This window comes from Carcharodon carcharias, chromosome 2 (assembly GCF_017639515.1).
Source record: "Carcharodon carcharias isolate sCarCar2 chromosome 2, sCarCar2.pri, whole genome shotgun sequence".
Lineage (NCBI taxonomy): Eukaryota > Metazoa > Chordata > Chondrichthyes > Lamniformes > Lamnidae > Carcharodon > Carcharodon carcharias.
The window spans coordinates 160,518,893-160,529,600 of NC_054468.1; the positions used below are offsets into that span (position 1 = coordinate 160,518,893).

The 10,708-nt window shown below is 42.0% G+C and overlaps 1 long non-coding RNA gene across 2 annotated transcripts in view; it reads left to right on the plus strand.

Annotated features, from left to right (window-relative positions):
* The first annotated feature begins 1,331 nt into the window (after window positions 1-1,331).
* The window catches only part of LOC121275364, a 171,121-nt gene continuing 161,744 nt past the window's right edge, over window positions 1,332-10,708 (plus strand). For both annotated transcript variants that reach the window (XR_005942399.1, XR_005942400.1), the window contains exons 1-2: window positions 1,332-1,450; window positions 1,635-1,688. This is a non-coding gene — a long non-coding RNA (uncharacterized LOC121275364). The remainder of the gene's footprint in view (window positions 1,451-1,634; window positions 1,689-10,708) is intronic.

Consider the following 10,708-nt stretch of genomic DNA (forward strand, 5'->3'; position numbering starts at 1 on the left):
TACCCCACCTCATCAACTTACCCACCTACTTACCTGCCCACCCACTCACCACCATACCACTTTACCCGCCCTACCATCCTGCCCAGTCACTCATTCGTTCCCTCACTGATTCACTCATTCATTCGACATTTTAAACTTACCATACAGCGGCTGGTCCTATAAAAAGGGGGTGTGCCCCATCTTCCCCCAACTCTACTCCACTTTGACGGAATTCCCCAATGGACTCTGTGCTCCGCATTTCTGCTAAAGCCAGGCTCAGAAGGTCCTTGAAGAAATGCAGTGCAACGTTAAGTTGGAAGAATTTTCGAGTGGAGCAGAAATCCAATGATAATTGTTACTCCTTGGAAGATCTGGGCCAATATTAAACCATGTACTGGAGTCTAACAACAAAATGTGGAATGATAAAGTGAATATTGAGGGTGCGTTCACTATGGAGAGGAATGAGCAATTATGCAATTGTTCCATTCAATTACATTTTTCATTAACTTGCAGTGCAGACCTGCCTCTTTCTTTGTAGGCCTTCTGAATCAAAGGCTATCGTATTTTTTAGAATCCCACACAATGGAGAATTTATCCCACATATGACCTTAAAGATAATAAGACAAGCATGATATCACTGGGGTTATTTAACATGCTGCAGCTAGAGGAGTTCTACATGGATTATCTAGATAATACATCTCCGTAGCTTCCATCTATAAAAAGACTGAGAGTGTTAATATAAAGAATGGTAGATGGCTGCTTAAAAGCATCTTGGTTCCACAGCGATCACATGGAGAAGGTAAGGGCTCATTTATTGTTTCTACAGTTTGGTGACCTAAGAATATAAATGCAGTTACTTGAGGTAAGGAGATAGAATTAGTGTTAAGGCAAAATTTACAATTGTCACACATGCCTTGTTGGCTAATGATGAAGAATGCAATGTGGCAGACGATAAGTCATTCTGAAGCACCCTCAACACATCAAGTAGTGTCATATTTAATAGGGAATGCAGGGATCTCACATCTTTGTTAAAAAACTGTTGTGTTGCTTGTTCTTTGAAAGTGTGCATGCATATGTGCGCGTGCGTAAGAAAAGTGGGCACAAAAGCCACTAATATTCAGTGGAATAACAGGTTGGTGGGTCAGCAATGTACTGCTGGTTGTATGTGATTCGAGTACAGTGAAAGCGTACTGCCTTCACTCAAGGTACAATGTTTGTGTAGGAACAGGCGACCTTGTTTTCTTTTATCATTTCCAGAAACCTTGTTCTATGCTATCAATGTGAAGTTTAACTGTGTGGTGGAAATTGCATAATTTCCTGTTCTGGACTGTAATAGTTTTCACAGTAAGGCACACAGGTTCCTTTTTGAGCGATAAAACTCTACATTGTCCATTTCTAATGCCGAGAAAGTTATCTTGCTCAAAGAATGTGGAGGCTGTTCATTTTTCGTAACAAAAAATCAGCTAGAGTGGTGAGTTTAACCAGCGTGTGTTTGTGTGACAAACAGTCTTCTTATACTTTGGTCGAAATGTTTGGTAAACTAATGCCCTTATGGACTAAAAAAATAATGGGATAGGCCCTGTAGTATCATCGTTACTTTTATTTTATAACCTATGCAAGATTAATTTTTTTCTTTTCTTTCATAAACTCCTCAGAAACAAGAGCTACCATGGAATGAGAACTTCTGTGTAAATGAGCAATTTGAGAAGGTAAGATGTGTTTTTAATGTCATTATTAACTGGAGAAATTGGCAGCAGAAGGTTTAGGTGCAATGGGGTCTAAACCATTGCTAGATACCTTTCATTGATTAAACAAACTAGAAACTTGGGATAATGCTACAGAATTCTGTGTATGTATCACATTCAATGGTAATTCAGATATAATATTAATGATCTCTAAATAGACTGAGAATAAAAGTTGTCTTGAGACATTCTTTCATTATAAAAACAAGCCGGGAGGGTGTGGAGACTTCATTTAAAAAAAAAGAACTGGGAGAGCAGCTGATAGGTGAGTGTTTCTAGTCTTTAAAGAAAAATTGAGGTCTTTAGTTTGTGTTTAGGTCTCTAGTCCTTAATTTCTCTTTCTTAAAGATAGCTTGTTAAGTATTAGATCGATACTGGTGTGTAAAAAATTGATTATAGTAAAGTGTAAAGATCAGGGGAATCTTCAAGTATAAAGAGCAGGGATGCGAGAGAAACTAATTAATAAATTAAATAAAATATGATAGTGATGACAGGACGAGTGATGTGTTGCTGCTGTAGCATGTGGGACCTGCTGGACACCAAGGTGATCCAGAATGAACACATCTGGAGTAAATGTTTGCAGCTCAAGGAACTTCAGATCCAAGTTGAGGTGCTGGAGTCTGAGCTGCAGACATTGGGGAAAGGCTGGGGAAAGTTACCTGGACACTTTGCTCCAGGAGTCGGTCACACCCCTTCAAATTTGGTCTGTGATTAGGAACAGGAGGGTGTGACTGGAGATGAGACAGGTATGTGGACCCAGGAGGTAGCGGTCGAGGAGCCTCAGCCCCTGCAATTATCTAGCAGTTACAAGGTTCTTGCAAGCTGTTTAGATTAGAGCGGGCACTGCAGAGAGGATGAGCAAACTGACTATGACATAATGGTACAGGGAACCATTCAAGTGGAGGGAGCAAATCGGAATGTAGTAGTGGTAGGAGACAATATAACTAACGGGATAGATACTGTTCTCAGCAGCTGTGAGCATGAGTCCCGAAGGCTGTGTTGCCTGCCCAGTGCCAGGGTTAAGGACATCTCCTCAGGGCTGGAGAGGAACTTGGAGTGGGAGGGGAGGGATCCAGTTGTCGTCATCCATGTTGGTACCAATGACATTGATAGTACTAGAAAGGAGGTTCTGCTGAAAGAATTTGAACAGTTAGGAGCTAAATTAAAAAGCAGAACCTCCAAGGTAATAATCTCGGGATTATTACCTGAGCCACGTACAAACTGGCATAGGGTAAATAAAGTCAAGGAGTTAAATGCGTGGCTCAAAGATTGGTGTGGGAGGAATGGGTTTCAGTTCATGGGACACTGGCATCAGTACTGGGGTAGAAGGGAGCTGTTCTGGTGGAATGGGCTTGACTTGAACCATGTTGGGACCAGTGTCCTGGTGAATCAACTAACTAGAGCTGTAGAGAGGGCTTTAAATGAAATAGATGGGGGGAAGATTCATGAGAGGAGATACATAGACTTACAAAGCAAAACGATATGGCAGCCTTGCGGGGCAGCTATTTAGGTAATGATAGCCAGAGCGTGACAGGAAGGAACAGAGTGTACAAACATAAACAGACAGCAGCAAATAGGGTCAAAGGGGGAAAACATGGTAAAAAGGCAAAATTAATGGCCCTTTACTTAAATGCACATAGTATTTGGAACAAAATAAATGAATTAACGGCACAAATAGAGGATAATGGGTACGATCTTATAGCCATTATGGAGACGCGTTTACAAGGAGATCAAAGCTAGGAACTACATATTCAGGGGTATGTGACTTTACGAAAGGACAGGCAGGAAGGAAAGGGTGGTGGGGTAGCTTTGTTAGTATGAGATGGAATAAGTACAATAGCAAGAAATGATTTTGGATTGGAAGATCTGAAATCCATATGGGTGGAAGTAAGAAATAACAAAGGGAAGAAGACACTAGTGGGAGTAGCCTATGGAGCCCCTAATAGTAGCTATATTGTAGGACAGAGAATAAAATCAGGAGATAATGAAGGCATGTAAAAAAGGCAGTACGTTAATCATGGGTGACTTTAATCTTCATGTAGATTGGGAAAATCACATTGGCAGAGGTAGCCACCAGCAAGAATTCATAGAGTGAATTCAGATAGTATCCTAGAACAATATGTTGTGGATCCAACCAGGGATCATACTATTTTGGATCTGGTACTGTGTAATGAGGCAAGCTTAATAAATGATCTCAGAATAAAAGATCCCCTAGGAAACAGTGACCATAACATGGTATAATGTAGCATTCAGTTTGAGAGTGAGAAACTTTGGTCAGAAACAACTGCTAAACTTAAATAAGGGTAATTACAATGGAATGAGGGCACAGTTGGCTGGAGTGGACTGGGAAAGGTGCTTAGCAGAAAAGATGGTTCATGAACAATGGCAGACATTTAAGAAAATAGTTCATGACTTTCAGTGAGGAAGAAGGATTCTAGGAAGTGGATAAACCAACTATGGTTAACCAAGGAAGTTAAGGATAGTATCAAATTAAAAGAAAAAAAAACACAGTGTGGCAAAGGTTAGTGGTAAGCCAGAGGATTGGGAAAGTTTTAAAAGTCAACAAAAGATGACCAAAGAAGTAATAAAGAGGGAGAAAATAAACTTTGAGGGTAACCTAGCAAGTAATATAAAAACAGACAGTAAGAGCTTCGTTAAATATATAAATAGGAAGAGAGAGGCCAAAGTGAACAATAATGCCCCTTAAAGAATGAGGCTGGGGAAATGCCAATGGGTAATCAAGAAATGGCAGAGGAGCTGAATAAGTACTTTGCATTAGTCTTTATGGTAGAAGACACTAATAGCATTCCAAAAATACTAAATAAGCAAGGGGCAAAAGTGGGGAGGAAATAAATGCAATAACTATTACTAGAGAAAAAAATACTAGGGAAACTAATGGGGCTAAAGGCTGATAAGTACCCTGGTCCTGATGGATTGCATCTTTGGGAATTAAAGGAAGTAGCTACAGAGATATGGATGCACTGGTAGTAATCTTCCAGGAATCCTGAGATTCTGGAAAGTTCTAGAAGTTGGAAAACTGCCAATGTAACTCCATTATTCAAAAAGGGAAGGAAACAAAAAACAGGTAACTATAGGCCAATTAGCTTAACACCCATTATTGGGAAAAGGTTAGCGTCTATTATAAAGAATGTAATAGCAAAGCATTTAGAAACACATAACATAAAACATAGCTTCATGAAGGGGAAATCATGCCTGACAAACTTATTAGAATTCCTTGAGGAGGTAACAAGCAGCATAGATGAAGGGGAACCAGTAGATGTAATATATTTGGATTTCCAAAATGCATTTGATAAGGTACCACACAAAAAGCTACTTAATAAGCTAAGAGCCCCATGGTGTTGGAAGTGGTGTAGTAGCATGGATAGAGGATTGGCTAACTAATCGGCGACAGAGAATTGAGATAAGGGGGGAATTTTCAGTATGGCAAGCTGTATCTAATGGAGTACCACAGGGATCAGTACTGGGGCCACAATTATTTACAATATATATTAAGGACTTGGATGAGGGAAGTGAATGTACTATCGCCAAGTTTGCGGTTGGCACAAAAGTAGGGGAGAAGGCAAATGGTGAGGATGACACAAAGAGTCTACAGAGAGATATAGACAGGTTAAGTGAGTGGGCAAAAACTTAGCAGATGGAATATAATATGGGAAAGTGTGAGGTTATGCATTTTGGCAGGAAACATACAAGAGCTGAATAGTATTTAAATGGAGAAAGACTGCAGAAAACTGCAGCATAGAGGGTTTTGGGAGTCCTCATGTATGAATCCCAAAAGGCTAACATAAAAGCTCAACAGATAATAGGGAAGGCAAAAGAAATGTTGGCCTTTATTTTCAAAGGGAATGGAGTATAAAAGTAGGGAAGTCTTGCTAAAACTATACAAGGCACTAGTTAGACCATAACTAGAATACTGTGAACAATTTTGGTCCCCTTATCTCAGGAAATAAATACTGGCATTGGAAGCAGTCCAGAGGAGGTTTATTAGGTTGATCCTGGTTATGGAGGGATTCTCTTATGAGGAGAGGTTGAATAGGTTGGGCCTGTACTCATTGGAGTTTAGAAGAATCAGTGGCGACCTTATTGAAACATACAAGATTCTTAGGGGGCTTGGCAGGGAAGATGCTGAGAGGTTGTTTCCTCTTGCGGGAGAGCCTAGGACTAGAGGGCATAATCTCAGAGTAAGGGGTCACCCATTTAAGACAGAGATGAGGAGGAATTTCTTCTCTCAGAGTGTTGTGAATCTGTGGAATTCTTTACTGCAGAGGGCTGTAGAGGCTGGGTCATTAAGTATATTCAAAGCTGAGATAGACAGATTTTTAATCAGTTAGGGGATCAAGGGTTATGGGGAAAAGGCAGGAAAATGGAGTTGAGAATTATTAAGTCAGCCATGATCTCATTGAGTCAATGGGCTGAATGGCCTACTTCTGCTCCTACGTCTTATGGTCTTGTTTCAGCTACCAGCCAGACAATTGCAGGATGTTTTCTGAAATTGCAACAGTGAGCTGTACTTGCCAGTTCCCAATATAGTGGTCAAATGATTTTATTCCAATTGTTTCACTTCTCTGAAAACTCAAAACAGTTTCTAGATTTTGAAGATATCTTATAAGATTTAAAAGGAGAAATTATAGTTTGTGCAGAAGGTGTTGTTTCAGTGTACTTAGTATTTATTATATGTTAGCCTTATATACATAAACATACAACCTTGTTTAACGTACTGACCTCTATTGCTTTAGCTGACTGATATGAATTATCTGTCAAATATATTTATTTAAGCCATTCAGTTTGTCATTTAATTTGATGTTGATTTACTGAAGGCGGTGTTTACACTGTCCGCTTGGTGGAAATCATGCCAGTCAGCAGTTAATATTGCCCGTTAGACTTGCCCATCAAGGTGCTGCTGTCTTCCCTTTACCTTGAGCTTAACCTGCTCAGCAGGCAAAAGGGCCAGCTGTCAGAAGCTGGTGGTGTTCTTCTTTGAATATGCAGATCAGGCTCTGATGACGTCTTTGGGGCCTAACTCCTATCTTCACTGGCAGCCTTACCACCAGACCAATTTAACAGGAAGAAGGATCAGGGTTTAATTGTTTATTTTTCTAATGACGCTAGGAAAATCAGGAATACTCTATCAATTCAAACAAGAAAAAACAGGCCCTCCTATCCTGGGCTTTCCATCCTCACCCCTCAGCCTCATTCCTGTATGCTGGTGGGGTGTGTGTGCGTGGGGCGATATTCTGGTGGGGTGTCTGTGTATGTTGGGGGGGGGGGATATTCTGGTGGGGTGTGTGTCTGTGTACATTGGGGGGCGGGCGATATTCTGGTGGGGTGTGTGCGTGGAGGGGATATGCTGGTGGAAGGGTGTGTGTGGGGGAATGTTTTGGGGGTATGCTGGTTGGGTGGGTGCACAGGGGGGTATGCTGGTTGGGTAGGTGCACAGGGGGGTATGCTGGTGGGGTGTGTGTGTGTATATGTGGGGTGTGTCTGGGGGGCATGCTGGTGGGGGGATGTGTGTTGGGGGGGTATCCTGGTTGGGGGGGTGCATGGGGGGGTATGCTGGTGGGGTGTGTGTGTGTGAGGGGTATGCTCTTGGGGGGGTGTTGTGGAGTATGCTGGTGGGGGGTGATGTCTGTGTGTGTGTGTGTGTGTGTGTGTGTGTGTATGTATGAAGTGTATGCTGGTGGAGTATGTGTGTGTGGGGGGTTTGCTGGTGGGGGGGCATTGTGGGGTATGCTGTTGGGGTGCGTGTGTGTGTATGGGGTATATGCTGGTGGGGTGTGTATGTGCAGGGAGTATGCTGGTGGGGTGTGTGTATATGTGTGGGGTATGCTGGTGAGGTGTGTGCCTCGGTGGGGTATGCTGGTGCTGTGTCTGTGTGTGTTTATGTGTATGTCAGGGAGTGTATGCTGGTGGGGGTGTGTGTGTGGCGGGGGGGTATGCTGGTGGGGGTGGTGAGGGGGGTGTGTGTGTATGTGGCTGAAAGTCTTGCACAATGTGGCTGAAAGTCTTTGAACCTTGTCATTCACTCAGAAGCTGATGTATAGTATGTTCGTGGGAAGGAAAATAAAATAAGGGGGCTTGCAAAACCCATTGCCCTTATCTTATATTCAGAAACCTGGGTGAAGGATCAATGCCCATAGTGTAGGATATCACAAAAGATCAGAATGATTGGAGGGAAAATGTATTTATTATGATAACTCAAGAACATTTGGTTAAATGACAATGTTTGGATTTTAGATGTCTTCATGTTTTAAAGGTACACAGTTCTTTGGGCTTTGGCATGATAACAATCATCATGGGTTCACCATGAAACTACAGTAAACTAAGTATGGACTGAATTTACTCCTAATCAGGAATAGCAAGGCTCCTACTTTGTAGAATGGCATTCAGTTTGAACACAGGTAGAAATACAGCTACAATATTCCTGCCCTAGTTCTGCTTCCTACACTGGTCTCTGATGAGGTTTTACAACAGCAGCAGGACCCTCTGATTACTGTGTGAGGGAGAAAATCTAAAGAAAGAGAAAATCTGGACAAAACAATTTAAAAATAGCAAAGTAAAAGAGTTCAGCTTGGGCCCGTCAAACTTCCAAGAACAGTCATTAGCTTAATATAGGCTTGATTTTTAACTCAAGCTGCCTGGAGTTGAGGCAAGTAGCAAACCACCCGGTCCATCGATAAGTGATACCCAGGGGATTTTAACTCCCATATAAGTAATGGAGCTTATTCTCTTTCCTGAAGCCACCAGGAATTGCTACCTGGCTGGTGGGTGGAAATGGGATGGCAGAAAGTTGCCACTGGGGAACTGAGGGGGCAGCCCTTGGCAGAAAGTAAGTGATTACTGGGGGAGGAGGGTGGTGCAGTTCACAAGATGATTACGGTTGCGAGAGCAGAGTGGGGACTCAAGGTTTCATTGTGGGGTCTGGAAGAGCACTCCTGCTAAATTCCAGGCCACAAGCAAATCCAAAAACAATTAAAAATAATAACTTCACATGGCCTTTTTTGACCCTGTTCTTGCTTGTTCTCAACCTTCACTGGTGGCACTGGCATTGGGCATCCCTATTGCAGTCATAAGTTAAGATCAGTTTGGTGTCTCAGTGGTGTCATCAGAGTTTGATATTTAAATGTTAACGTGACCCTGTCTGTCCGTGTGAGAAGCGCCTTCTACTATTGAAACTTGGTAGAGTTTGTTTTGGCGGGGTGAAGATGATGGCCTTGGTCTTTTCAATGTTTAATTGGAGGAAATTGTGGCTCGTTCTGGACCAGATTCAGGCAAGCAGTCTGACAACACAGAGGTAGTGGAGGGTTTAAAATAGGTGGTTGTGTGGTAAATCGTAGTGTCTTCAGTATACTTGTGAAACCTGTTCTCATATTTATGGATGATATCATAAAGGATTCAATCGTTGTAAGTGGGTCCTACAATGCCATGACCAACCAGCAATTGATCCAAGAGAGATGTCAACATGGTGGCCACTGTACTGAAACTCATGAGGAAGATGACCCTGTTAAATTGGCCCCAATGAGGCAGTGCACCTCATGAAGAAGAATAAAATCAGCCAGTGCCGACTCTGGCACTGGAGTGGGGGGCAGTGGGGGTGAGGGTTTAGATTAAGAGGGGCCGAGTGGTTTGGCAGCAGCCTGCAGTTTTAACTTGGAGCCAGAAGAAGCTCATTTGTTTCTTTGAGTCTTCCAGTGAACCCTTTAAGGATCATTAGCTTGTTTAATGCCTGTTTCAAGTGGGCATCCCAGACCTCTACAGGTGCCCCAACCAACATGGCCTGTCTTGCAAACCAAGTATAAATGAATGTGTGCACACCATATAATATCCTCTTTTAGGCAATAAGCAGATGCTGTACAATATCATTTCTAGGCCGGTGTTTGCAGAGTTTAAGATTCAGTAAACCTATGACAGTGGCACATTGCTACAATGTGGCCTGCACCAAACACCAGGAGGACATGGCCTTGCGCGGCAGTAGATCTTCAACTGTTCTGTCTCAGGCTCACTCCAAGCTGCCACAGAGAGCATGAAACAACCTGCAAAGCTCAGAACTATGAGCTAGATGTCAGATGCATTGTTTGCATAAGTCAGCAATTTTATCACTCTTCCCACAGATAACCTGCAACAGAATGACAGCTGCATTTTTCAAATGGCAGAATTCCCCAAAGCCTATGATATCTTTGCCCATGCGGCACCTGGTTTCCTGCACATACTAACTGCTTAACTCCACTCCAGCAACCTGTAGCTTATCAGTAAATGTCTGCATGGGATCGTCATGCATTTAGTGCCTGCGTCATTATGTTTATGATTGACAATCCATTGTGTTCTGATCATTTGATCTTGAAAGCAAACACAGGCTGGCTTCTCTCCATGACTTAGGATCACTTGATGCTGGTATGGCTGTTAAAAGTATAAAAATATTACGCCGCACACATAAATATCCCTGACCTTTAGGAGAATAAAATATGCAATTATTGAAAATATTTAAATTCATAAGACAATTTCAGCTAAAAAGCCCTGGATTGTCGCGCAAGGCCCAAATTGTGAATTGGCAGGTTGGTGAAATGTCACACTGAATGTTAGGAGGTCAGCTCATGAATATCGTTAACATGAATTACTTTTGTAAGGCTTGAGATGAAGAGATGTATACGACCTGCATGAAGTGCTTAAGGATCGCAGTTTAAAATTAAATAGATGCAGTTGCTTAAAAGCATGGTAGTAGAGTTTCCTTAGGAGGTAGCAGCTAGACTCACAGCTGTGCGCATATCTGACAGCAGAAGTGGGAGAAGATGGCATACTTTTAAAGAATCTGCCAAAGAAAGACTGACCCAGTATTACAACACACAAGGCTGATTGTCCAGACTTCAAGCCACAAAATATTATTATTAAACTGTTCCGTGTTTCCTTTCATCTATGCCAAGTCATTAAACAACTTATGGCCTAAAATAAATTTAGAATAAATGATTAAAAATAAA